General features: G+C 36.8%; 26 non-coding genes across 26 annotated transcripts; all 26 read left to right on the forward strand.

Moving 5' to 3' along the window:
- The first annotated feature begins 773 nt into the window (after positions 1–773).
- TRNAK-UUU (transfer RNA lysine (anticodon UUU)) lies at positions 774–846 on the forward strand. The gene has a single exon. It is a non-coding gene; the product is annotated as a tRNA-Lys (tRNA).
- Positions 847–1,710: 864 nt separating this feature from the next.
- TRNAK-UUU (transfer RNA lysine (anticodon UUU)) lies at positions 1,711–1,783 on the forward strand. Its single transcript has one exon. It is a non-coding gene; the product is annotated as a tRNA-Lys (tRNA).
- Positions 1,784–2,647: 864 nt separating this feature from the next.
- Positions 2,648–2,720, forward strand: TRNAK-UUU (transfer RNA lysine (anticodon UUU)). Its single transcript has one exon. It is a non-coding gene; the product is annotated as a tRNA-Lys (tRNA).
- Positions 2,721–3,584: 864 nt separating this feature from the next.
- Positions 3,585–3,657, forward strand: TRNAK-UUU (transfer RNA lysine (anticodon UUU)). Its single transcript has one exon. It is a non-coding gene; the product is annotated as a tRNA-Lys (tRNA).
- Positions 3,658–4,521: 864 nt separating this feature from the next.
- On the forward strand, positions 4,522–4,594 carry TRNAK-UUU (transfer RNA lysine (anticodon UUU)). Its single transcript has one exon. It is a non-coding gene; the product is annotated as a tRNA-Lys (tRNA).
- Positions 4,595–5,458: 864 nt separating this feature from the next.
- TRNAK-UUU (transfer RNA lysine (anticodon UUU)) lies at positions 5,459–5,531 on the forward strand. Its single transcript has one exon. It is a non-coding gene; the product is annotated as a tRNA-Lys (tRNA).
- Positions 5,532–6,395: 864 nt separating this feature from the next.
- On the forward strand, positions 6,396–6,468 carry TRNAK-UUU (transfer RNA lysine (anticodon UUU)). Its single transcript has one exon. It is a non-coding gene; the product is annotated as a tRNA-Lys (tRNA).
- An 864-nt stretch (positions 6,469–7,332) lies between these two features.
- On the forward strand, positions 7,333–7,405 carry TRNAK-UUU (transfer RNA lysine (anticodon UUU)). The gene has a single exon. It is a non-coding gene; the product is annotated as a tRNA-Lys (tRNA).
- Positions 7,406–8,269: 864 nt separating this feature from the next.
- On the forward strand, positions 8,270–8,342 carry TRNAK-UUU (transfer RNA lysine (anticodon UUU)). Its single transcript has one exon. It is a non-coding gene; the product is annotated as a tRNA-Lys (tRNA).
- Positions 8,343–9,206: 864 nt separating this feature from the next.
- TRNAK-UUU (transfer RNA lysine (anticodon UUU)) lies at positions 9,207–9,279 on the forward strand. The gene has a single exon. It is a non-coding gene; the product is annotated as a tRNA-Lys (tRNA).
- Positions 9,280–10,143: 864 nt separating this feature from the next.
- Positions 10,144–10,216, forward strand: TRNAK-UUU (transfer RNA lysine (anticodon UUU)). Its single transcript has one exon. It is a non-coding gene; the product is annotated as a tRNA-Lys (tRNA).
- Positions 10,217–11,080: 864 nt separating this feature from the next.
- TRNAK-UUU (transfer RNA lysine (anticodon UUU)) lies at positions 11,081–11,153 on the forward strand. Its single transcript has one exon. It is a non-coding gene; the product is annotated as a tRNA-Lys (tRNA).
- Positions 11,154–12,017: 864 nt separating this feature from the next.
- Positions 12,018–12,090, forward strand: TRNAK-UUU (transfer RNA lysine (anticodon UUU)). Its single transcript has one exon. It is a non-coding gene; the product is annotated as a tRNA-Lys (tRNA).
- An 864-nt stretch (positions 12,091–12,954) lies between these two features.
- On the forward strand, positions 12,955–13,027 carry TRNAK-UUU (transfer RNA lysine (anticodon UUU)). Its single transcript has one exon. It is a non-coding gene; the product is annotated as a tRNA-Lys (tRNA).
- Positions 13,028–13,891: 864 nt separating this feature from the next.
- On the forward strand, positions 13,892–13,964 carry TRNAK-UUU (transfer RNA lysine (anticodon UUU)). Its single transcript has one exon. It is a non-coding gene; the product is annotated as a tRNA-Lys (tRNA).
- Positions 13,965–14,828: 864 nt separating this feature from the next.
- TRNAK-UUU (transfer RNA lysine (anticodon UUU)) lies at positions 14,829–14,901 on the forward strand. The gene has a single exon. It is a non-coding gene; the product is annotated as a tRNA-Lys (tRNA).
- An 864-nt stretch (positions 14,902–15,765) lies between these two features.
- Positions 15,766–15,838, forward strand: TRNAK-UUU (transfer RNA lysine (anticodon UUU)). The gene has a single exon. It is a non-coding gene; the product is annotated as a tRNA-Lys (tRNA).
- An 864-nt stretch (positions 15,839–16,702) lies between these two features.
- Positions 16,703–16,775, forward strand: TRNAK-UUU (transfer RNA lysine (anticodon UUU)). The gene has a single exon. It is a non-coding gene; the product is annotated as a tRNA-Lys (tRNA).
- An 864-nt stretch (positions 16,776–17,639) lies between these two features.
- Positions 17,640–17,712, forward strand: TRNAK-UUU (transfer RNA lysine (anticodon UUU)). Its single transcript has one exon. It is a non-coding gene; the product is annotated as a tRNA-Lys (tRNA).
- An 864-nt stretch (positions 17,713–18,576) lies between these two features.
- Positions 18,577–18,649, forward strand: TRNAK-UUU (transfer RNA lysine (anticodon UUU)). The gene has a single exon. It is a non-coding gene; the product is annotated as a tRNA-Lys (tRNA).
- Positions 18,650–19,513: 864 nt separating this feature from the next.
- Positions 19,514–19,586, forward strand: TRNAK-UUU (transfer RNA lysine (anticodon UUU)). The gene has a single exon. It is a non-coding gene; the product is annotated as a tRNA-Lys (tRNA).
- An 864-nt stretch (positions 19,587–20,450) lies between these two features.
- TRNAK-UUU (transfer RNA lysine (anticodon UUU)) lies at positions 20,451–20,523 on the forward strand. Its single transcript has one exon. It is a non-coding gene; the product is annotated as a tRNA-Lys (tRNA).
- An 864-nt stretch (positions 20,524–21,387) lies between these two features.
- Positions 21,388–21,460, forward strand: TRNAK-UUU (transfer RNA lysine (anticodon UUU)). The gene has a single exon. It is a non-coding gene; the product is annotated as a tRNA-Lys (tRNA).
- Positions 21,461–22,324: 864 nt separating this feature from the next.
- Positions 22,325–22,397, forward strand: TRNAK-UUU (transfer RNA lysine (anticodon UUU)). Its single transcript has one exon. It is a non-coding gene; the product is annotated as a tRNA-Lys (tRNA).
- An 864-nt stretch (positions 22,398–23,261) lies between these two features.
- On the forward strand, positions 23,262–23,334 carry TRNAK-UUU (transfer RNA lysine (anticodon UUU)). The gene has a single exon. It is a non-coding gene; the product is annotated as a tRNA-Lys (tRNA).
- Positions 23,335–24,198: 864 nt separating this feature from the next.
- Positions 24,199–24,271, forward strand: TRNAK-UUU (transfer RNA lysine (anticodon UUU)). Its single transcript has one exon. It is a non-coding gene; the product is annotated as a tRNA-Lys (tRNA).
- The last annotated feature ends 552 nt before the right edge of the window (positions 24,272–24,823 follow it).

Consider the following 24,823-nt stretch of genomic DNA (forward strand, 5'->3'; position numbering starts at 1 on the left):
ATGGAGCCATTAAATACCCATCGGTCGTGTACCATTTGACAAGAGTTAAGAAGACTTACCGCAACGGTATCATGTCGTTTGAGATGTTGATTATCTTTTCCCCAATTCAATGTTCAAAATGGAACCCTGCTTATAGTTTCCAAATCACTTTATAAAGTTGGTCAACCGCTGATAGCTCATCTTTTTATTTGAGAATTTCTGTTCACCTTGTTGAATCAGGTTGGATCTCTGGTGCAATGGATAGCGGCTTGGGGTTCTAGGCGAATGTAGAGAAAGCATTCAAAGTCTTTGGGTTGGAATACTAGCTGGGTCAGTTTTATCCCTCCTTTATCTTATAACTAATTGAAACAGTAACAAACAATGCCTGCTTCTGCATAACCAGAGACATTTACCAAAACGGCAGTGAAAGAAAGTCTATTTAAACAGACACTGTTTGCTTTGAAAATGTTGCATAATCTATGCCCAAGAGTAAATTTCCAGTTATACTGCTGGACATGTAATTTAGTACCTAGTAATAGTATTTGGCCTTTTACTAATTTCACAATGTCAATTTAGAGACATGATTTCTAAGTCAGCCGAAAATGAGATAGAACGAATTTCAGGATTTAAAATAGATTACGTGTGCTGCTGAAATTTCAAATGCTTGAAATATCAATTAATTATTAAACTCTACATATTTGATTGCTAATATATGTAACCATATTAAGAATTAAAGTGTAGGTTGGTGTGCGTCCACATCATTTTTAGCTGATTTTTAGTTGCAGTGTTGCAGAGCCTGGATAGCTCAGTCGGTAGAGCATCAGACTTTTAATCTGAGGGTCCAGGGTTCAAGTCCCTGTTCAGGCGGTTTGTTTAAAGAAAATGTACTCTAATGACATGCTCTTTTCAGGATCCAATGAACGAGTAGTCCCATTAGAGTAATTGCAAGTTACTCTTAATGGAGCCATTAAATACCCATCGGTCGTGTACCATTTGACAAGAGTTAAGAAGACTTACCGCAACGGTATCATGTCGTTTGAGATGTTGATTATCTTTTCCCCAATTCAATGTTCAAAATGGAACCCTGCTTATAGTTTCCAAATCACTTTATAAAGTTGGTCAACCGCTGATAGCTCATCTTTTTATTTGAGAATTTCTGTTCACCTTGTTGAATCAGGTTGGATCTCTGGTGCAATGGATAGCGGCTTGGGGTTCTAGGCGAATGTAGAGAAAGCATTCAAAGTCTTTGGGTTGGAATACTAGCTGGGTCAGTTTTATCCCTCCTTTATCTTATAGTTAATTGAAACAGTAACAAACAATGCCTGCTTCTGCATAACCAGAGACATTTACCAAAACGGCAGTGAAAGAAAGTCTATTTAAACAGACACTGTTTGCTTTGAAAATGTTGCATAATCTATGCCCAAGAGTAAATTTCCAGTTATACTGCTGGACATGTAATTTAGTACCTAGTAATAGTATTTGGCCTTTTTCTAATTTCACAATGTCAATTTAGAGACATGATTTCTAAGTCAGCCGAAAATGAGATAGAACGAATTTCAGGATTTAAAATAGATTACGTGTGCTGCTGAAATTTCAAATGCTTGAAATATCAATTAATTATTAAACTCTACATATTTGATTGCTAATATATGTAACCATATTAAGAATTAAAGTGTAGGTTGGTGTGCGTCCACATCATTTTTAGCTGATTTTTAGTTGCAGTGTTGCAGAGCCTGGATAGCTCAGTCGGTAGAGCATCAGACTTTTAATCTGAGGGTCCAGGGTTCAAGTCCCTGTTCAGGCGGTTTGTTTAAAGAAAATGTACTCTAATGACATGCTCTTTTCAGGATCCAATGAACGAGTAGTCCCATTAGAGTAATTGCAAGTTACTCTTAATGGAGCCATTAAATACCCATCGGTCGTGTACCATTTGACAAGAGTTAAGAAGACTTACCGCAACGGTATCATGTCGTTTGAGATGTTGATTATCTTTTCCCCAATTCAATGTTCAAAATGGAACCCTGCTTATAGTTTCCAAATCACTTTATAATGTTGGTCAACCGCTGATAGCTCATCTTTTTATTTGAGAATTTCTGTTCACCTTGTTGAATCAGGTTGGATCTCTGGTGCAATGGATAGCGGCTTGGGGTTCTAGGCGAATGTAGAGAAAGCATTCAAAGTCTTTGGGTTGGAATACTAGCTGGGTCAGTTTTATCCCTCCTTTATCTTATAACTAATTGAAACAGTAACAAACAATGCCTGCTTCTGCATAACCAGAGACATTTACCAAAACGGCAGTGAAAGAAAGTCTATTTAAACAGACACTGTTTGCTTTGAAAATGTTGCATAATCTATGCCCAAGAGTAAATTTCCAGTTATACTGCTGGACATGTAATTTAGTACCTAGTAATAGTATTTGGCCTTTTACTCATTTCACAATGTCAATTTAGAGACATGATTTCTAAGTCAGCCGAAAATGAGATAGAACGAATTTCAGGATTTAAAATAGATTACGTGTGCTGCTGAAATATCAAATGCTTGAAATATCAATTAATTATTAAACTCTACATATTTGATTGCTAATATATGTAACCATATTAAGAATTAAAGTGTAGGTTGGTGTGCGTCCACATCATTTTTAGCTGATTTTTAGTTGCAGTGTTGCAGAGCCTGGATAGCTCAGTCGGTAGAGCATCAGACTTTTAATCTGAGGGTCCAGGGTTCAAGTCCCTGTTCAGGCGGTTTGTTTAAAGAAAATGTACTCTAATGACATGCTCTTTTCAGGATCCAATGAACGAGTAGTCCCATTAGAGTAATTGCAAGTTACTCTTAATGGAGCCATTAAATACCCATCGGTCGTGTACCATTTGACAAGAGTTAAGAAGACTTACCGCAACGGTATCATGTCGTTTGAGATGTTGATTATCTTTTCCCCAATTCAATGTTCAAAATGGAACCCTGCTTATAGTTTCCAAATCACTTTATAAAGTTGGTCAACCGCTGATAGCTCATCTTTTTATTTGAGAATTTCTGTTCACCTTGTTGAATCAGGTTGGATCTCTGGTGCAATGGATAGCGGCTTGGGGTTCTAGGCGAATGTAGAGAAAGCATTCAAAGTCTTTGGGTTGGAATACTAGCTGGGTCAGTTTTATCCCTCCTTTATCTTATAACTAATTGAAACAGTAACAAACAATGCCTGCTTCTGCATAACCAGAGACATTTACCAAAACGGCAGTGAAAGAAAGTCTATTTAAACAGACACTGTTTGCTTTGAAAATGTTGCATAATCTATGCCCAAGAGTAAATTTCCAGTTATACTGCTGGACATGTAATTTAGTACCTAGTAATAGTATTTGGCCTTTTACTAATTTCACAATGTCAATTTAGAGACATGATTTCTAAGTCAGCCGAAAATGAGATAGAACGAATTTCAGGATTTAAAATAGATTACGTGTGCTGCTGAAATTTCAAATGCTTGAAATATCAATTAATTATTAAACTCTACATATTTGATTGCTAATATATGTAACCATATTAAGAATTAAAGTGTAGGTTGGTGTGCGTCCACATCATTTTTAGCTGATTTTTAGTTGCAGTGTTGCAGAGCCTGGATAGCTCAGTCGGTAGAGCATCAGACTTTTAATCTGAGGGTCCAGGGTTCAAGTCCCTGTTCAGGCGGTTTGTTTAAAGAAAATGTACTCTAATGACATGCTCTTTTCAGGATCCAATGAACGAGTAGTCCCATTAGAGTAATTGCAAGTTACTCTTAATGGAGCCATTAAATACCCATCGGTCGTGTACCATTTGACAAGAGTTAAGAAGACTTACCGCAACGGTATCATGTCGTTTGAGATGTTGATTATCTTTTCCCCAATTCAATGTTCAAAATGGAACCCTGCTTATAGTTTCCAAATCACTTTATAAAGTTGGTCAACCGCTGATAGCTCATCTTTTTATTTGAGAATTTCTGTTCACCTTGTTGAATCAGGTTGGATCTCTGGTGCAATGGATAGCGGCTTGGGGTTCTAGGCGAATGTAGAGAAAGCATTCAAAGTCTTTGGGTTGGAATACTAGCTGGGTCAGTTTTATCCCTCCTTTATCTTATAGTTAATTGAAACAGTAACAAACAATGCCTGCTTCTGCATAACCAGAGACATTTACCAAAACGGCAGTGAAAGAAAGTCTATTTAAACAGACACTGTTTGCTTTGAAAATGTTGCATAATCTATGCCCAAGAGTAAATTTCCAGTTATACTGCTGGACATGTAATTTAGTACCTAGTAATAGTATTTGGCCTTTTTCTAATTTCACAATGTCAATTTAGAGACATGATTTCTAAGTCAGCCGAAAATGAGATAGAACGAATTTCAGGATTTAAAATAGATTACGTGTGCTGCTGAAATTTCAAATGCTTGAAATATCAATTAATTATTAAACTCTACATATTTGATTGCTAATATATGTAACCATATTAAGAATTAAAGTGTAGGTTGGTGTGCGTCCACATCATTTTTAGCTGATTTTTAGTTGCAGTGTTGCAGAGCCTGGATAGCTCAGTCGGTAGAGCATCAGACTTTTAATCTGAGGGTCCAGGGTTCAAGTCCCTGTTCAGGCGGTTTGTTTAAAGAAAATGTACTCTAATGACATGCTCTTTTCAGGATCCAATGAACGAGTAGTCCCATTAGAGTAATTGCAAGTTACTCTTAATGGAGCCATTAAATACCCATCGGTCGTGTACCATTTGACAAGAGTTAAGAAGACTTACCGCAACGGTATCATGTCGTTTGAGATGTTGATTATCTTTTCCCCAATTCAATGTTCAAAATGGAACCCTGCTTATAGTTTCCAAATCACTTTATAATGTTGGTCAACCGCTGATAGCTCATCTTTTTATTTGAGAATTTCTGTTCACCTTGTTGAATCAGGTTGGATCTCTGGTGCAATGGATAGCGGCTTGGGGTTCTAGGCGAATGTAGAGAAAGCATTCAAAGTCTTTGGGTTGGAATACTAGCTGGGTCAGTTTTATCCCTCCTTTATCTTATAACTAATTGAAACAGTAACAAACAATGCCTGCTTCTGCATAACCAGAGACATTTACCAAAACGGCAGTGAAAGAAAGTCTATTTAAACAGACACTGTTTGCTTTGAAAATGTTGCATAATCTATGCCCAAGAGTAAATTTCCAGTTATACTGCTGGACATGTAATTTAGTACCTAGTAATAGTATTTGGCCTTTTACTCATTTCACAATGTCAATTTAGAGACATGATTTCTAAGTCAGCCGAAAATGAGATAGAACGAATTTCAGGATTTAAAATAGATTACGTGTGCTGCTGAAATATCAAATGCTTGAAATATCAATTAATTATTAAACTCTACATATTTGATTGCTAATATATGTAACCATATTAAGAATTAAAGTGTAGGTTGGTGTGCGTCCACATCATTTTTAGCTGATTTTTAGTTGCAGTGTTGCAGAGCCTGGATAGCTCAGTCGGTAGAGCATCAGACTTTTAATCTGAGGGTCCAGGGTTCAAGTCCCTGTTCAGGCGGTTTGTTTAAAGAAAATGTACTCTAATGACATGCTCTTTTCAGGATCCAATGAACGAGTAGTCCCATTAGAGTAATTGCAAGTTACTCTTAATGGAGCCATTAAATACCCATCGGTCGTGTACCATTTGACAAGAGTTAAGAAGACTTACCGCAACGGTATCATGTCGTTTGAGATGTTGATTATCTTTTCCCCAATTCAATGTTCAAAATGGAACCCTGCTTATAGTTTCCAAATCACTTTATAAAGTTGGTCAACCGCTGATAGCTCATCTTTTTATTTGAGAATTTCTGTTCACCTTGTTGAATCAGGTTGGATCTCTGGTGCAATGGATAGCGGCTTGGGGTTCTAGGCGAATGTAGAGAAAGCATTCAAAGTCTTTGGGTTGGAATACTAGCTGGGTCAGTTTTATCCCTCCTTTATCTTATAACTAATTGAAACAGTAACAAACAATGCCTGCTTCTGCATAACCAGAGACATTTACCAAAACGGCAGTGAAAGAAAGTCTATTTAAACAGACACTGTTTGCTTTGAAAATGTTGCATAATCTATGCCCAAGAGTAAATTTCCAGTTATACTGCTGGACATGTAATTTAGTACCTAGTAATAGTATTTGGCCTTTTACTAATTTCACAATGTCAATTTAGAGACATGATTTCTAAGTCAGCCGAAAATGAGATAGAACGAATTTCAGGATTTAAAATAGATTACGTGTGCTGCTGAAATTTCAAATGCTTGAAATATCAATTAATTATTAAACTCTACATATTTGATTGCTAATATATGTAACCATATTAAGAATTAAAGTGTAGGTTGGTGTGCGTCCACATCATTTTTAGCTGATTTTTAGTTGCAGTGTTGCAGAGCCTGGATAGCTCAGTCGGTAGAGCATCAGACTTTTAATCTGAGGGTCCAGGGTTCAAGTCCCTGTTCAGGCGGTTTGTTTAAAGAAAATGTACTCTAATGACATGCTCTTTTCAGGATCCAATGAACGAGTAGTCCCATTAGAGTAATTGCAAGTTACTCTTAATGGAGCCATTAAATACCCATCGGTCGTGTACCATTTGACAAGAGTTAAGAAGACTTACCGCAACGGTATCATGTCGTTTGAGATGTTGATTATCTTTTCCCCAATTCAATGTTCAAAATGGAACCCTGCTTATAGTTTCCAAATCACTTTATAATGTTGGTCAACCGCTGATAGCTCATCTTTTTATTTGAGAATTTCTGTTCACCTTGTTGAATCAGGTTGGATCTCTGGTGCAATGGATAGCGGCTTGGGGTTCTAGGCGAATGTAGAGAAAGCATTCAAAGTCTTTGGGTTGGAATACTAGCTGGGTCAGTTTTATCCCTCCTTTATCTTATAACTAATTGAAACAGTAACAAACAATGCCTGCTTCTGCATAACCAGAGACATTTACCAAAACGGCAGTGAAAGAAAGTCTATTTAAACAGACACTGTTTGCTTTGAAAATGTTGCATAATCTATGCCCAAGAGTAAATTTCCAGTTATACTGCTGGACATGTAATTTAGTACCTAGTAATAGTATTTGGCCTTTTACTAATTTCACAATGTCAATTTAGAGACATGATTTCTAAGTCAGCCGAAAATGAGATAGAACGAATTTCAGGATTTAAAATAGATTACGTGTGCTGCTGAAATTTCAAATGCTTGAAATATCAATTAATTATTAAACTCTACATATTTGATTGCTAATATATGTAACCATATTAAGAATTAAAGTGTAGGTTGGTGTGCGTCCACATAATTTTTAGCTGATTTTTAGTTGCAGTGTTGCAGAGCCTGGATAGCTCAGTCGGTAGAGCATCAGACTTTTAATCTGAGGGTCCAGGGTTCAAGTCCCTGTTCAGGCGGTTTGTTTAAAGAAAATGTACTCTAATGACATGCTCTTTTCAGGATCCAATGAACGAGTAGTCCCATTAGAGTAATTGCAAGTTACTCTTAATGGAGCCATTAAATACCCATCGGTCGTGTACCATTTGACAAGAGTTAAGAAGACTTACCGCAACGGTATCATGTCGTTTGAGATGTTGATTATCTTTTCCCCAATTCAATGTTCAAAATGGAACCCTGCTTATAGTTTCCAAATCACTTTATAAAGTTGGTCAACCGCTGATAGCTCATCTTTTTATTTGAGAATTTCTGTTCACCTTGTTGAATCAGGTTGGATCTCTGGTGCAATGGATAGCGGCTTGGGGTTCTAGGCGAATGTAGAGAAAGCATTCAAAGTCTTTGGGTTGGAATACTAGCTGGGTCAGTTTTATCCCTCCTTTATCTTATAACTAATTGAAACAGTAACAAACAATGCCTGCTTCTGCATAACCAGAGACATTTACCAAAACGGCAGTGAAAGAAAGTCTATTTAAACAGACACTGTTTGCTTTGAAAATGTTGCATAATCTATGCCCAAGAGTAAATTTCCAGTTATACTGCTGGACATGTAATTTAGTACCTAGTAATAGTATTTGGCCTTTTACTAATTTCACAATGTCAATTTAGAGACATGATTTCTAAGTCAGCCGAAAATGAGATAGAACGAATTTCAGGATTTAAAATAGATTACGTGTGCTGCTGAAATTTCAAATGCTTGAAATATCAATTAATTATTAAACTCTACATATTTGATTGCTAATATATGTAACCATATTAAGAATTAAAGTGTAGGTTGGTGTGCGTCCACATCATTTTTAGCTGATTTTTAGTTGCAGTGTTGCAGAGCCTGGATAGCTCAGTCGGTAGAGCATCAGACTTTTAATCTGAGGGTCCAGGGTTCAAGTCCCTGTTCAGGCGGTTTGTTTAAAGAAAATGTACTCTAATGACATGCTCTTTTCAGGATCCAATGAACGAGTAGTCCCATTAGAGTAATTGCAAGTTACTCTTAATGGAGCCATTAAATACCCATCGGTCGTGTACCATTTGACAAGAGTTAAGAAGACTTACCGCAACGGTATCATGTCGTTTGAGATGTTGATTATCTTTTCCCCAATTCAATGTTCAAAATGGAACCCTGCTTATAGTTTCCAAATCACTTTATAATGTTGGTCAACCGCTGATAGCTCATCTTTTTATTTGAGAATTTCTGTTCACCTTGTTGAATCAGGTTGGATCTCTGGTGCAATGGATAGCGGCTTGGGGTTCTAGGCGAATGTAGAGAAAGCATTCAAAGTCTTTGGGTTGGAATACTAGCTGGGTCAGTTTTATCCCTCCTTTATCTTATAACTAATTGAAACAGTAACAAACAATGCCTGCTTCTGCATAACCAGAGACATTTACCAAAACGGCAGTGAAAGAAAGTCTATTTAAACAGACACTGTTTGCTTTGAAAATGTTGCATAATCTATGCCCAAGAGTAAATTTCCAGTTATACTGCTGGACATGTAATTTAGTACCTAGTAATAGTATTTGGCCTTTTACTAATTTCACAATGTCAATTTAGAGACATGATTTCTAAGTCAGCCGAAAATGAGATAGAACGAATTTCAGGATTTAAAATAGATTACGTGTGCTGCTGAAATTTCAAATGCTTGAAATATCAATTAATTATTAAACTCTACATATTTGATTGCTAATATATGTAACCATATTAAGAATTAAAGTGTAGGTTGGTGTGCGTCCACATCATTTTTAGCTGATTTTTAGTTGCAGTGTTGCAGAGCCTGGATAGCTCAGTCGGTAGAGCATCAGACTTTTAATCTGAGGGTCCAGGGTTCAAGTCCCTGTTCAGGCGGTTTGTTTAAAGAAAATGTACTCTAATGACATGCTCTTTTCAGGATCCAATGAACGAGTAGTCCCATTAGAGTAATTGCAAGTTACTCTTAATGGAGCCATTAAATACCCATCGGTCGTGTACCATTTGACAAGAGTTAAGAAGACTTACCGCAACGGTATCATGTCGTTTGAGATGTTGATTATCTTTTCCCCAATTCAATGTTCAAAATGGAACCCTGCTTATAGTTTCCAAATCACTTTATAATGTTGGTCAACCGCTGATAGCTCATCTTTTTATTTGAGAATTTCTGTTCACCTTGTTGAATCAGGTTGGATCTCTGGTGCAATGGATAGCGGCTTGGGGTTCTAGGCGAATGTAGAGAAAGCATTCAAAGTCTTTGGGTTGGAATACTAGCTGGGTCAGTTTTATCCCTCCTTTATCTTATAACTAATTGAAACAGTAACAAACAATGCCTGCTTCTGCATAACCAGAGACATTTACCAAAACGGCAGTGAAAGAAAGTCTATTTAAACAGACACTGTTTGCTTTGAAAATGTTGCATAATCTATGCCCAAGAGTAAATTTCCAGTTATACTGCTGGACATGTAATTTAGTACCTAGTAATAGTATTTGGCCTTTTACTAATTTCACAATGTCAATTTAGAGACATGATTTCTAAGTCAGCCGAAAATGAGATAGAACGAATTTCAGGATTTAAAATAGATTACGTGTGCTGCTGAAATTTCAAATGCTTGAAATATCAATTAATTATTAAACTCTACATATTTGATTGCTAATATATGTAACCATATTAAGAATTAAAGTGTAGGTTGGTGTGCGTCCACATCATTTTTAGCTGATTTTTAGTTGCAGTGTTGCAGAGCCTGGATAGCTCAGTCGGTAGAGCATCAGACTTTTAATCTGAGGGTCCAGGGTTCAAGTCCCTGTTCAGGCGGTTTGTTTAAAGAAAATGTACTCTAATGACATGCTCTTTTCAGGATCCAATGAACGAGTAGTCCCATTAGAGTAATTGCAAGTTACTCTTAATGGAGCCATTAAATACCCATCGGTCGTGTACCATTTGACAAGAGTTAAGAAGACTTACCGCAACGGTATCATGTCGTTTGAGATGTTGATTATCTTTTCCCCAATTCAATGTTCAAAATGGAACCCTGCTTATAGTTTCCAAATCACTTTATAATGTTGGTCAACCGCTGATAGCTCATCTTTTTATTTGAGAATTTCTGTTCACCTTGTTGAATCAGGTTGGATCTCTGGTGCAATGGATAGCGGCTTGGGGTTCTAGGCGAATGTAGAGAAAGCATTCAAAGTCTTTGGGTTGGAATACTAGCTGGGTCAGTTTTATCCCTCCTTTATCTTATAACTAATTGAAACAGTAACAAACAATGCCTGCTTCTGCATAACCAGAGACATTTACCAAAACGGCAGTGAAAGAAAGTCTATTTAAACAGACACTGTTTGCTTTGAAAATGTTGCATAATCTATGCCCAAGAGTAAATTTCCAGTTATACTGCTGGACATGTAATTTAGTACCTAGTAATAGTATTTGGCCTTTTACTAATTTCACAATGTCAATTTAGAGACATGATTTCTAAGTCAGCCGAAAATGAGATAGAACGAATTTCAGGATTTAAAATAGATTACGTGTGCTGCTGAAATTTCAAATGCTTGAAATATCAATTAATTATTAAACTCTACATATTTGATTGCTAATATATGTAACCATATTAAGAATTAAAGTGTAGGTTGGTGTGCGTCCACATCATTTTTAGCTGATTTTTAGTTGCAGTGTTGCAGAGCCTGGATAGCTCAGTCGGTAGAGCATCAGACTTTTAATCTGAGGGTCCAGGGTTCAAGTCCCTGTTCAGGCGGTTTGTTTAAAGAAAATGTACTCTAATGACATGCTCTTTTCAGGATCCAATGAACGAGTAGTCCCATTAGAGTAATTGCAAGTTACTCTTAATGGAGCCATTAAATACCCATCGGTCGTGTACCATTTGACAAGAGTTAAGAAGACTTACCGCAACGGTATCATGTCGTTTGAGATGTTGATTATCTTTTCCCCAATTCAATGTTCAAAATGGAACCCTGCTTATAGTTTCCAAATCACTTTATAATGTTGGTCAACCGCTGATAGCTCATCTTTTTATTTGAGAATTTCTGTTCACCTTGTTGAATCAGGTTGGATCTCTGGTGCAATGGATAGCGGCTTGGGGTTCTAGGCGAATGTAGAGAAAGCATTCAAAGTCTTTGGGTTGGAATACTAGCTGGGTCAGTTTTATCCCTCCTTTATCTTATAACTAATTGAAACAGTAACAAACAATGCCTGCTTCTGCATAACCAGAGACATTTACCAAAACGGCAGTGAAAGAAAGTCTATTTAAACAGACACTGTTTGCTTTGAAAATGTTGCATAATCTATGCCCAAGAGTAAATTTCCAGTTATACTGCTGGACATGTAATTTAGTACCTAGTAATAGTATTTGGCCTTTTACTAATTTCACAATGTCAATTTAGAGACATGATTTCTAAGTCAGCCGAAAATGAGATAGAACGAATTTCAGGATTTAAAATAGATTACGTGTGCTGCTGAAATTTCAAATGCTTGAAATATCAATTAATTATTAAACTCTACATATTTGATTGCTAATATATGTAACCATATTAAGAATTAAAGTGTAGGTTGGTGTGCGTCCACATCATTTTTAGCTGATTTTTAGTTGCAGTGTTGCAGAGCCTGGATAGCTCAGTCGGTAGAGCATCAGACTTTTAATCTGAGGGTCCAGGGTTCAAGTCCCTGTTCAGGCGGTTTGTTTAAAGAAAATGTACTCTAATGACATGCTCTTTTCAGGATCCAATGAACGAGTAGTCCCATTAGAGTAATTGCAAGTTACTCTTAATGGAGCCATTAAATACCCATCGGTCGTGTACCATTTGACAAGAGTTAAGAAGACTTACCGCAACGGTATCATGTCGTTTGAGATGTTGATTATCTTTTCCCCAATTCAATGTTCAAAATGGAACCCTGCTTATAGTTTCCAAATCACTTTATAAAGTTGGTCAACCGCTGATAGCTCATCTTTTTATTTGAGAATTTCTGTTCACCTTGTTGAATCAGGTTGGATCTCTGGTGCAATGGATAGCGGCTTGGGGTTCTAGGCGAATGTAGAGAAAGCATTCAAAGTCTTTGGGTTGGAATACTAGCTGGGTCAGTTTTATCCCTCCTTTATCTTATAACTAATTGAAACAGTAACAAACAATGCCTGCTTCTGCATAACCAGAGACATTTACCAAAACGGCAGTGAAAGAAAGTCTATTTAAACAGACACTGTTTGCTTTGAAAATGTTGCATAATCTATGCCCAAGAGTAAATTTCCAGTTATACTGCTGGACATGTAATTTAGTACCTAGTAATAGTATTTGGCCTTTTACTAATTTCACAATGTCAATTTAGAGACATGATTTCTAAGTCAGCCGAAAATGAGATAGAACGAATTTCAGGATTTAAAATAGATTACGTGTGCTGCTGAAATTTCAAATGCTTGAAATATCAATTAATTATTAAACTCTACATATTTGATTGCTAATATATGTAACCATATTAAGAATTAAAGTGTAGGTTGGTGTGCGTCCACATCATTTTTAGCTGATTTTTAGTTGCAGTGTTGCAGAGCCTGGATAGCTCAGTCGGTAGAGCATCAGACTTTTAATCTGAGGGTCCAGGGTTCAAGTCCCTGTTCAGGCGGTTTGTTTAAAGAAAATGTACTCTAATGACATGCTCTTTTCAGGATCCAATGAACGAGTAGTCCCATTAGAGTAATTGCAAGTTACTCTTAATGGAGCCATTAAATACCCATCGGTCGTGTACCATTTGACAAGAGTTAAGAAGACTTACCGCAACGGTATCATGTCGTTTGAGATGTTGATTATCTTTTCCCCAATTCAATGTTCAAAATGGAACCCTGCTTATAGTTTCCAAATCACTTTATAAAGTTGGTCAACCGCTGATAGCTCATCTTTTTATTTGAGAATTTCTGTTCACCTTGTTGAATCAGGTTGGATCTCTGGTGCAATGGATAGCGGCTTGGGGTTCTAGGCGAATGTAGAGAAAGCATTCAAAGTCTTTGGGTTGGAATACTAGCTGGGTCAGTTTTATCCCTCCTTTATCTTATAACTAATTGAAACAGTAACAAACAATGCCTGCTTCTGCATAACCAGAGACATTTACCAAAACGGCAGTGAAAGAAAGTCTATTTAAACAGACACTGTTTGCTTTGAAAATGTTGCATAATCTATGCCCAAGAGTAAATTTCCAGTTATACTGCTGGACATGTAATTTAGTACCTAGTAATAGTATTTGGCCTTTTACTAATTTCACAATGTCAATTTAGAGACATGATTTCTAAGTCAGCCGAAAATGAGATAGAACGAATTTCAGGATTTAAAATAGATTACGTGTGCTGCTGAAATTTCAAATGCTTGAAATATCAATTAATTATTAAACTCTACATATTTGATTGCTAATATATGTAACCATATTAAGAATTAAAGTGTAGGTTGGTGTGCGTCCACATCATTTTTAGCTGATTTTTAGTTGCAGTGTTGCAGAGCCTGGATAGCTCAGTCGGTAGAGCATCAGACTTTTAATCTGAGGGTCCAGGGTTCAAGTCCCTGTTCAGGCGGTTTGTTTAAAGAAAATGTACTCTAATGACATGCTCTTTTCAGGATCCAATGAACGAGTAGTCCCATTAGAGTAATTGCAAGTTACTCTTAATGGAGCCATTAAATACCCATCGGTCGTGTACCATTTGACAAGAGTTAAGAAGACTTACCGCAACGGTATCATGTCGTTTGAGATGTTGATTATCTTTTCCCCAATTCAATGTTCAAAATGGAACCCTGCTTATAGTTTCCAAATCACTTTATAAAGTTGGTCAACCGCTGATAGCTCATCTTTTTATTTGAGAATTTCTGTTCACCTTGTTGAATCAGGTTGGATCTCTGGTGCAATGGATAGCGGCTTGGGGTTCTAGGCGAATGTAGAGAAAGCATTCAAAGTCTTTGGGTTGGAATACTAGCTGGGTCAGTTTTATCCCTCCTTTATCTTATAGTTAATTGAAACAGTAACAAACAATGCCTGCTTCTGCATAACCAGAGACATTTACCAAAACGGCAGTGAAAGAAAGTCTATTTAAACAGACACTGTTTGCTTTGAAAATGTTGCATAATCTATGCCCAAGAGTAAATTTCCAGTTATACTGCTGGACATGTAATTTAGTACCTAGTAATAGTATTTGGCCTTTTTCTAATTTCACAATGTCAATTTAGAGACATGATTTCTAAGTCAGCCGAAAATGAGATAGAACGAATTTCAGGATTTAAAATAGATTACGTGTGCTGCTGAAATTTCAAATGCTTGAAATATCAATTAATTATTAAACTCTACATATTTGATTGCTAATATATGTAACCATATTAAGAATTAAAGTGTAGGTTGGTGTGCGTCCACATCATTTTTAGCTGATTTTTAGTTGCAGTGTTGCAGAGCCTGGATAGCTCAGTCGGTAGAGCATCAGACTTTTAATCTGAGGGTCCAGGGTTCAAGTCCCTGTTCAGGCGGTTTGTTTAAAGAAAATGTACTCTAATGACATGCTCTTTTCAGGATCCAATGAACGAGTAGTCCCATTAGAGTAATTGCAAGTTACTCTTAATGGAGCCATTAAATACCCATCGGTCGTGTACCATTTGACAAGAGTTAAGAAGACTTACCGCAACGGTATCATGTCGTTTGAGATGTTGATTATCTTTTCCCCAATTCAATGTTCAAAATGGAACCCTGCTTATAGTTTCCAAATCACTTTATAAAGTTGGTCAACCGCTGATAGCTCATCTTTTTATTTGAGAATTTCTGTTCACCTTGTTGAATCAGGTTGGATCTCTGGTGCAATGGATAGCGGCTTGGGGTTCTAGGCGAATGTAGAGAAAGCATTCAAAGTCTTTGGGTTGGAATACTAGCTGGGTCAGTTTTATCCCTCCTTTATCTTATAACTAATTGAAACAGTAACAAACAATGCCTGCTTCTGCATAACCAGAGACATTTACCAAAACGGCAGTGAAAGAAAGTCTATTTAAACAGACACTGTTTGCTTTGAAAATGTTGCATAATCTATGCCCAAGAGTAAATTTCCAGTTATACTGCTGGACATGTAATTTAGTACCTAGTAATAGTATTTGGCCTTTTACTAATTTCACAATGTCAATTTAGAGACATGATTTCTAAGTCAGCCGAAAATGAGATAGAACGAATTTCAGGATTTAAAATAGATTACGTGTGCTGCTGAAATTTCAAATGCTTGAAATATCAATTAATTATTAAACTCTACATATTTGATTGCTAATATATGTAACCATATTAAGAATTAAAGTGTAGGTTGGTGTGCGTCCACATCATTTTTAGCTGATTTTTAGTTGCAGTGTTGCAGAGCCTGGATAGCTCAGTCGGTAGAGCATCAGACTTTTAATCTGAGGGTCCAGGGTTCAAGTCCCTGTTCAGGCGGTTTGTTTAAAGAAAATGTACTCTAATGACATGCTCTTTTCAGGATCCAATGAACGAGTAGTCCCATTAGAGTAATTGCAAGTTACTCTTAATGGAGCCATTAAATACCCATCGGTCGTGTACCATTTGACAAGAGTTAAGAAGACTTACCGCAACGGTATCATGTCGTTTGAGATGTTGATTATCTTTTCCCCAATTCAATGTTCAAAATGGAACCCTGCTTATAGTTTCCAAATCACTTTATAAAGTTGGTCAACCGCTGATAGCTCATCTTTTTATTTGAGAATTTCTGTTCACCTTGTTGAATCAGGTTGGATCTCTGGTGCAATGGATAGCGGCTTGGGGTTCTAGGCGAATGTAGAGAAAGCATTCAAAGTCTTTGGGTTGGAATACTAGCTGGGTCAGTTTTATCCCTCCTTTATCTTATAACTAATTGAAACAGTAACAAACAATGCCTGCTTCTGCATAACCAGAGACATTTACCAAAACGGCAGTGAAAGAAAGTCTATTTAAACAGACACTGTTTGCTTTGAAAATGTTGCATAATCTATGCCCAAGAGTAAATTTCCAGTTATACTGCTGGACATGTAATTTAGTACCTAGTAATAGTATTTGGCCTTTTACTAATTTCACAATGTCAATTTAGAGACATGATTTCTAAGTCAGCCGAAAATGAGATAGAACGAATTTCAGGATTTAAAATAGATTACGTGTGCTGCTGAAATTTCAAATGCTTGAAATATCAATTAATTATTAAACTCTACATATTTGATTGCTAATATATGTAACCATATTAAGAATTAAAGTGTAGGTTGGTGTGCGTCCACATCATTTTTAGCTGATTTTTAGTTGCAGTGTTGCAGAGCCTGGATAGCTCAGTCGGTAGAGCATCAGACTTTTAATCTGAGGGTCCAGGGTTCAAGTCCCTGTTCAGGCGGTTTGTTTAAAGAAAATGTACTCTAATGACATGCTCTTTTCAGGATCCAATGAACGAGTAGTCCCATTAGAGTAATTGCAAGTTACTCTTAATGGAGCCATTAAATACCCATCGGTCGTGTACCATTTGACAAGAGTTAAGAAGACTTACCGCAACGGTATCATGTCGTTTGAGATGTTGATTATCTTTTCCCCAATTCAATGTTCAAAATGGAACCCTGCTTATAGTTTCCAAATCACTTTATAAAGTTGGTCAACCGCTGATAGCTCATCTTTTTATTTGAGAATTTCTGTTCACCTTGTTGAATCAGGTTGGATCTCTGGTGCAATGGATAGCGGCTTGGGGTTCTAGGCGAATGTAGAGAAAGCATTCAAAGTCTTTGGGTTGGAATACTAGCTGGGTCAGTTTTATCCCTCCTTTATCTTATAACTAATTGAAACAGTAACAAACAATGCCTGCTTCTGCATAACCAGAGACATTTACCAAAACGGCAGTGAAAGAAAGTCTATTTAAACAGACACTGTTTGCTTTGAAAATGTTGCATAATCTATGCCCAAGAGTAAATTTCCAGTTATACTGCTGGACATGTAATTTAGTACCTAGTAATAGTATTTGGCCTTTTACTAATTTCACAATGTCAATTTAGAGACATGATTTCTAAGTCAGCCGAAAATGAGATAGAACGAATTTCAGGATTTAAAATAGATTACGTGTGCTGCTGAAATTTCAAATGCTTGAAATATCAATTAATTATTAAACTCTACATATTTGATTGCTAATATATGTAACCATATTAAGAATTAAAGTGTAGGTTGGTGTGCGTCCACATCATTTTTAGCTGATTTTTAGTTGCAGTGTTGCAGAGCCTGGATAGCTCAGTCGGTAGAGCATCAGACTTTTAATCTGAGGGTCCAGGGTTCAAGTCCCTGTTCAGGCGGTTTGTTTAAAGAAAATGTACTCTAATGACATGCTCTTTTCAGGATCCAATGAACGAGTAGTCCCATTAGAGTAATTGCAAGTTACTCTTAATGGAGCCATTAAATACCCATCGGTCGTGTACCATTTGACAAGAGTTAAGAAGACTTACCGCAACGGTATCATGTCGTTTGAGATGTTGATTATCTTTTCCCCAATTCAATGTTCAAAATGGAACCCTGCTTATAGTTTCCAAATCACTTTATAAAGTTGGTCAACCGCTGATAGCTCATCTTTTTATTTGAGAATTTCTGTTCACCTTGTTGAATCAGGTTGGATCTCTGGTGCAATGGATAGCGGCTTGGGGTTCTAGGCGAATGTAGAGAAAGCATTCAAAGTCTTTGGGTTGGAATACTAGCTGGGTCAGTTTTATCCCTCCTTTATCTTATAACTAATTGAAACAGTAACAAACAATGCCTGCTTCTGCATAACCAGAGACATTTACCAAAACGGCAGTGAAAGAAAGTCTATTTAAACAGACACTGTTTGCTTTGAAAATGTTGCATAATCTATGCCCAAGAGTAAATTTCCAGTTATACTGCTGGACATGTAATTTAGTACCTAGTAATAGTATTTGGCCTTTTACTAATTTCACAATGTCAATTTAGAGACATGATTTCTAAGTCAGCCGAAAATGAGATAGAACGAATTTCAGGATTTAAAATAGATTACGTGTGCTGCTGAAATTTCAAATGCTTGAAATATCAATTAATTATTAAACTCTACATATTTGATTGCTAATATATGTAACCATATTAAGAATTAAAGTGTAGGTTGGTGTGCGTCCACATCATTTTTAGCTGATTTTTAGTTGCAGTGTTGCAGAGCCTGGATAGCTCAGTCGGTAGAGCATCAGACTTTTAATCTGAGGGTCCAGGGTTCAAGTCCCTGTTCAGGCGGTTTGTTTAAAGAAAATGTACTCTAATGACATGCTCTTTTCAGGATCCAATGAACGAGTAGTCCCATTAGAGTAATTGCAAGTTACTCTTAATGGAGCCATTAAATACCCATCGGTCGTGTACCATTTGACAAGAGTTAAGAAGACTTACCGCAACGGTATCATGTCGTTTGAGATGTTGATTATCTTTTCCCCAATTCAATGTTCAAAATGGAACCCTGCTTATAGTTTCCAAATCACTTTATAAAGTTGGTCAACCGCTGATAGCTCATCTTTTTATTTGAGAATTTCTGTTCACCTTGTTGAATCAGGTTGGATCTCTGGTGCAATGGATAGCGGCTTGGGGTTCTAGGCGAATGTAGAGAAAGCATTCAAAGTCTTTGGGTTGGAATACTAGCTGGGTCAGTTTTATCCCTCCTTTATCTTATAGTTAATTGAAACAGTAACAAACAATGCCTGCTTCTGCATAACCAGAGACATTTACCAAAACGGCAGTGAAAGAAAGTCTATTTAAACAGACACTGTTTGCTTTGAAAATGTTGCATAATCTATGCCCAAGAGTAAATTTCCAGTTATACTGCTGGACATGTAATTTAGTACCTAGTAATAGTATTTGGCCTTTTTCTAATTTCACAATGTCAATTTAGAGACATGATTTCTAAGTCAGCCGAAAATGAGATAGAACGAATTTCAGGATTTAAAATAGATTACGTGTGCTGCTGAAATTTCAAATGCTTGAAATATCAATTAATTATTAAACTCTACATATTTGATTGCTAATATATGTAACCATATTAAGAATTAAAGTGTAGGTTGGTGTGCGTCCACATCATTTTTAGCTGATTTTTAGTTGCAGTGTTGCAGAGCCTGGATAGCTCAGTCGGTAGAGCATCAGACTTTTAATCTGAGGGTCCAGGGTTCAAGTCCCTGTTCAGGCGGTTTGTTTAAAGAAAATGTACTCTAATGACATGCTCTTTTCAGGATCCAATGAACGAGTAGTCCCATTAGAGTAATTGCAAGTTACTCTTAATGGAGCCATTAAATACCCATCGGTCGTGTACCATTTGACAAGAGTTAAGAAGACTTACCGCAACGGTATCATGTCGTTTGAGATGTTGATTATCTTTTCCCCAATTCAATGTTCAAAATGGAACCCTGCTTATAGTTTCCAAATCACTTTATAAAGTTGGTCAACCGCTGATAGCTCATCTTTTTATTTGAGAATTTCTGTTCACCTTGTTGAATCAGGTTGGATCTCTGGTGCAATGGATAGCGGCTTGGGGTTCTAGGCGAATGTAGAGAAAGCATTCAAAGTCTTTGGGTTGGAATACTAGCTGGGTCAGTTTTATCCCTCCTTTATCTTATAGTTAATTGAAACAGTAACAAACAATGCCTGCTTCTGCATAACCAGAGACATTTACCAAAACGGCAGTGAAAGAAAGTCTATTTAAACAGACACTGTTTGCTTTGAAAATGTTGCATAATCTATGCCCAAGAGTAAATTTCCAGTTATACTGCTGGACATGTAATTTAGTACCTAGTAATAGTATTTGGCCTTTTTCTAATTTCACAATGTCAATTTAGAGACATGATTTCTAAGTCAGCCGAAAATGAGATAGAACGAATTTCAGGATTTAAAATAGATTACGTGTGCTGCTGAAATTTCAAATGCTTGAAATATCAATTAATTATTAAACTCTACATATTTGATTGCTAATATATGTAACCATATTAAGAATTAAAGTGTAGGTTGGTGTGCGTCCACATCATTTTTAGCTGATTTTTAGTTGCAGTGTTGCAGAGCCTGGATAGCTCAGTCGGTAGAGCATCAGACTTTTAATCTGAGGGTCCAGGGTTCAAGTCCCTGTTCAGGCGGTTTGTTTAAAGAAAATGTACTCTAATGACATGCTCTTTTCAGGATCCAATGAACGAGTAGTCCCATTAGAGTAATTGCAAGTTACTCTTAATGGAGCCATTAAATACCCATCGGTCGTGTACCATTTGACAAGAGTTAAGAAGACTTACCGCAACGGTATCATGTCGTTTGAGATGTTGATTATCTTTTCCCCAATTCAATGTTCAAAATGGAACCCTGCTTATAGTTTCCAAATCACTTTATAAAGTTGGTCAACCGCTGATAGCTCATCTTTTTATTTGAGAATTTCTGTTCACCTTGTTGAATCAGGTTGGATCTCTGGTGCAATGGATAGCGGCTTGGGGTTCTAGGCGAATGTAGAGAAAGCATTCAAAGTCTTTGGGTTGGAATACTAGCTGGGTCAGTTTTATCCCTCCTTTATCTTATAACTAATTGAAACAGTAACAAACAATGCCTGCTTCTGCATAACCAGAGACATTTACCAAAACGGCAGTGAAAGAAAGTCTATTTAAACAGACACTGTTTGCTTTGAAAATGTTGCATAATCTATGCCCAAGAGTAAATTTCCAGTTATACTGCTGGACATGTAATTTAGTACCTAGTAATAGTATTTGGCCTTTTACTAATTTCACAATGTCAATTTAGAGACATGATTTCTAAGTCAGCCGAAAATGAGATAGAACGAATTTCAGGATTTAAAATAGATTACGTGTGCTGCTGAAATTTCAAATGCTTGAAATATCAATTAATTATTAAACTCTACATATTTGATTGCTAATATATGTAACCATATTAAGAATTAAAGTGTAGGTTGGTGTGCGTCCACATCATTTTTAGCTGATTTTTAGTTGCAGTGTTGCAGAGCCTGGATAGCTCAGTCGGTAGAGCATCAGACTTTTAATCTGAGGGTCCAGGGTTCAAGTCCCTGTTCAGGCGGTTTGTTTAAAGAAAATGTACTCTAATGACATGCTCTTTTCAGGATCCAATGAACGAGTAGTCCCATTAGAGTAATTGCAAGTTACTCTTAATGGAGCCATTAAATACCCATCGGTCGTGTACCATTTGACAAGAGTTAAGAAGACTTACCGCAACGGTATCATGTCGTTTGAGATGTTGATTATCTTTTCCCCAATTCAATGTTCAAAATGGAACCCTGCTTATAGTTTCCAAATCACTTTATAAAGTTGGTCAACCGCTGATAGCTCATCTTTTTATTTGAGAATTTCTGTTCACCTTGTTGAATCAGGTTGGATCTCTGGTGCAATGGATAGCGGCTTGGGGTTCTAGGCGAATGTAGAGAAAGCATTCAAAGTCTTTGGGTTGGAATACTAGCTGGGTCAGTTTTATCCCTCCTTTATCTTATAACTAATTGAAACAGTAACAAACAATGCCTGCTTCTGCATAACCAGAGACATTTACCAAAACGGCAGTGAAAGAAAGTCTATTTAAACAGACACTGTTTGCTTTGAAAATGTTGCATAATCTATGCCCAAGAGTAAATTTCCAGTTATACTGCTGGACATGTAATTTAGTACCTAGTAATAGTATTTGGCCTTTTACTAATTTCACAATGTCAATTTAGAGACATGATTTCTAAGTCAGCCGAAAATGAGATAGAACGAATTTCAGGATTTAAAATAGATTACGTGTGCTGCTGAAATTTCAAATGCTTGAAATATCAATTAATTATTAAACTCTACATATTTGATTGCTAATATATGTAACCATATTAAGAATTAAAGTGTAGGTTGGTGTGCGTCCACATCATTTTTAGCTGATTTTTAGTTGCAGTGTTGCAGAGCCTGGATAGCTCAGTCGGTAGAGCATCAGACTTTTAATCTGAGGGTCCAGGGTTCAAGTCCCTGTTCAGGCGGTTTGTTTAAAGAAAATGTACTCTAATGACATGCTCTTTTCAGGATCCAATGAACGAGTAGTCCCATTAGAGTAATTGCAAGTTACTCTTAATGGAGCCATTAAATACCCATCGGTCGTGTACCATTTGACAAGAGTTAAGAAGACTTACCGCAACGGTATCATGTCGTTTGAGATGTTGATTATCTTTTCCCCAATTCAATGTTCAAAATGGAACCCTGCTTATAGTTTCCAAATCACTTTATAAAGTTGGTCAACCGCTGATAGCTCATCTTTTTATTTGAGAATTTCTGTTCACCTTGTTGAATCAGGTTGGATCTCTGGTGCAATGGATAGCGGCTTGGGGTTCTAGGCGAATGTAGAGAAAGCATTCAAAGTCTTTGGGTTGGAATACTAGCTGGGTCAGTTTTATCCCTCCTTTATCTTATAACTAATTGAAACAGTAACAAACAATGCCTGCTTCTGCATAACCAGAGACATTTACCAAAACGGCAGTGAAAGAAAGTCTATTTAAACAGACACTGTTTGCTTTGAAAATGTTGCATAATCTATGCCCAAGAGTAAATTTCCAGTTATACTGCTGGACATGTAATTTAGTACCTAGTAATAGTATTTGGCCTTTTACTAATTTCACAATGTCAATTTAGAGACATGATTTCTAAGTCAGCCGAAAATGAGATAGAACGAATTTCAGGATTTAAAATAGATTACGTGTGCTGCTGAAATTTCAAATGCTTGAAATATCAATTAATTATTAAACTCTACATATTTGATTGCTAATATATGTAACCATATTAAGAATTAAAGTGTAGGTTGGTGTGCGTCCACATCATTTTTAGCTGATTTTTAGTTGCAGTGTTGCAGAGCCTGGATAGCTCAGTCGGTAGAGCATCAGACTTTTAATCTGAGGGTCCAGGGTTCAAGTCCCTGTTCAGGCGGTTTGTTTAAAGAAAATGTACTCTAATGACATGCTCTTTTCAGGATCCAATGAACGAGTAGTCCCATTAGAGTAATTGCAAGTTACTCTTAATGGAGCCATTAAATACCCATCGGTCGTGTACCATTTGACAAGAGTTAAGAAGACTTACCGCAACGGTATCATGTCGTTTGAGATGTTGATTATCTTTTCCCCAATTCAATGTTCAAAATGGAACCCTGCTTATAGTTTCCAAATCACTTTATAAAGTTGGTCAACCGCTGATAGCTCATCTTTTTATTTGAGAATTTCTGTTCACCTTGTTGAATCAGGTTGGATCTCTGGTGCAATGGATAGCGGCTTGGGGTTCTAGGCGAATGTAGAGAAAGCATTCAAAGTCTTTGGGTTGGAATACTAGCTGGGTCAGTTTTATCCCTCCTTTATCTTATAACTAATTGAAACAGTAACAAACAATGCCTGCTTCTGCATAACCAGAGACATTTACCAAAACGGCAGTGAAAGAAAGTCTATTTAAACAGACACTGTTTGCTTTGAAAATGTTGCATAATCTATGCCCAAGAGTAAATTTCCAGTTATACTGCTGGACATGTAATTTAGTACCTAGTAATAGTATTTGGCCTTTTACTAATTTCACAATGTCAATTTAGAGACATGATTTCTAAGTCAGCCGAAAATGAGATAGAACGAATTTCAGGATTTAAAATAGATTACGTGTGCTGCTGAAATTTCAAATGCTTGAAATATCAATTAATTATTAAACTCTACATATTTGATTGCTAATATATGTAACCATATTAAGAATTAAAGTGTAGGTTGGTGTGCGTCCACATCATTTTTAGCTGATTTTTAGTTGCAGTGTTGCAGAGCCTGGATAGCTCAGTCGGTAGAGCATCAGACTTTTAATCTGAGGGTCCAGGGTTCAAGTCCCTGTTCAGGCGGTTTGTTTAAAGAAAATGTACTCTAATGACATGCTCTTTTCAGGATCCAATGAACGAGTAGTCCCATTAGAGTAATTGCAAGTTACTCTTAATGGAGCCATTAAATACCCATCGGTCGTGTACCATTTGACAAGAGTTAAGAAGACTTACCGCAACGGTATCATGTCGTTTGAGATGTTGATTATCTTTTCCCCAATTCAATGTTCAAAATGGAACCCTGCTTATAGTTTCCAAATCACTTTATAAAGTTGGTCAACCGCTGATAGCTCATCTTTTTATTTGAGAATTTCTGTTCACCTTGTTGAATCAGGTTGGATCTCTGGTGCAATGGATAGCGGCTTGGGGTTCTAGGCGAATGTAGAGAAAGCATTCAAAGTCTTTGGGTTGGAATGCTAGCTGGGTCAGTTTTATCCCTCCTTTATCTTATAGTTAATTGAAACAGTAACAAACAATGCCTGCTTCTGCATAACCAGAGACATTTACCAAAACGGCAGTGAAAGAAAGTCTATTTAAACAGACACTGTTTGCTTTGAAAATGTTGCATAATCTATG

This window comes from Triturus cristatus, chromosome 4_1 (assembly GCF_964204655.1).
Source record: "Triturus cristatus chromosome 4_1, aTriCri1.1, whole genome shotgun sequence".
Taxonomy (NCBI): domain Eukaryota; kingdom Metazoa; phylum Chordata; class Amphibia; order Caudata; family Salamandridae; genus Triturus; species Triturus cristatus.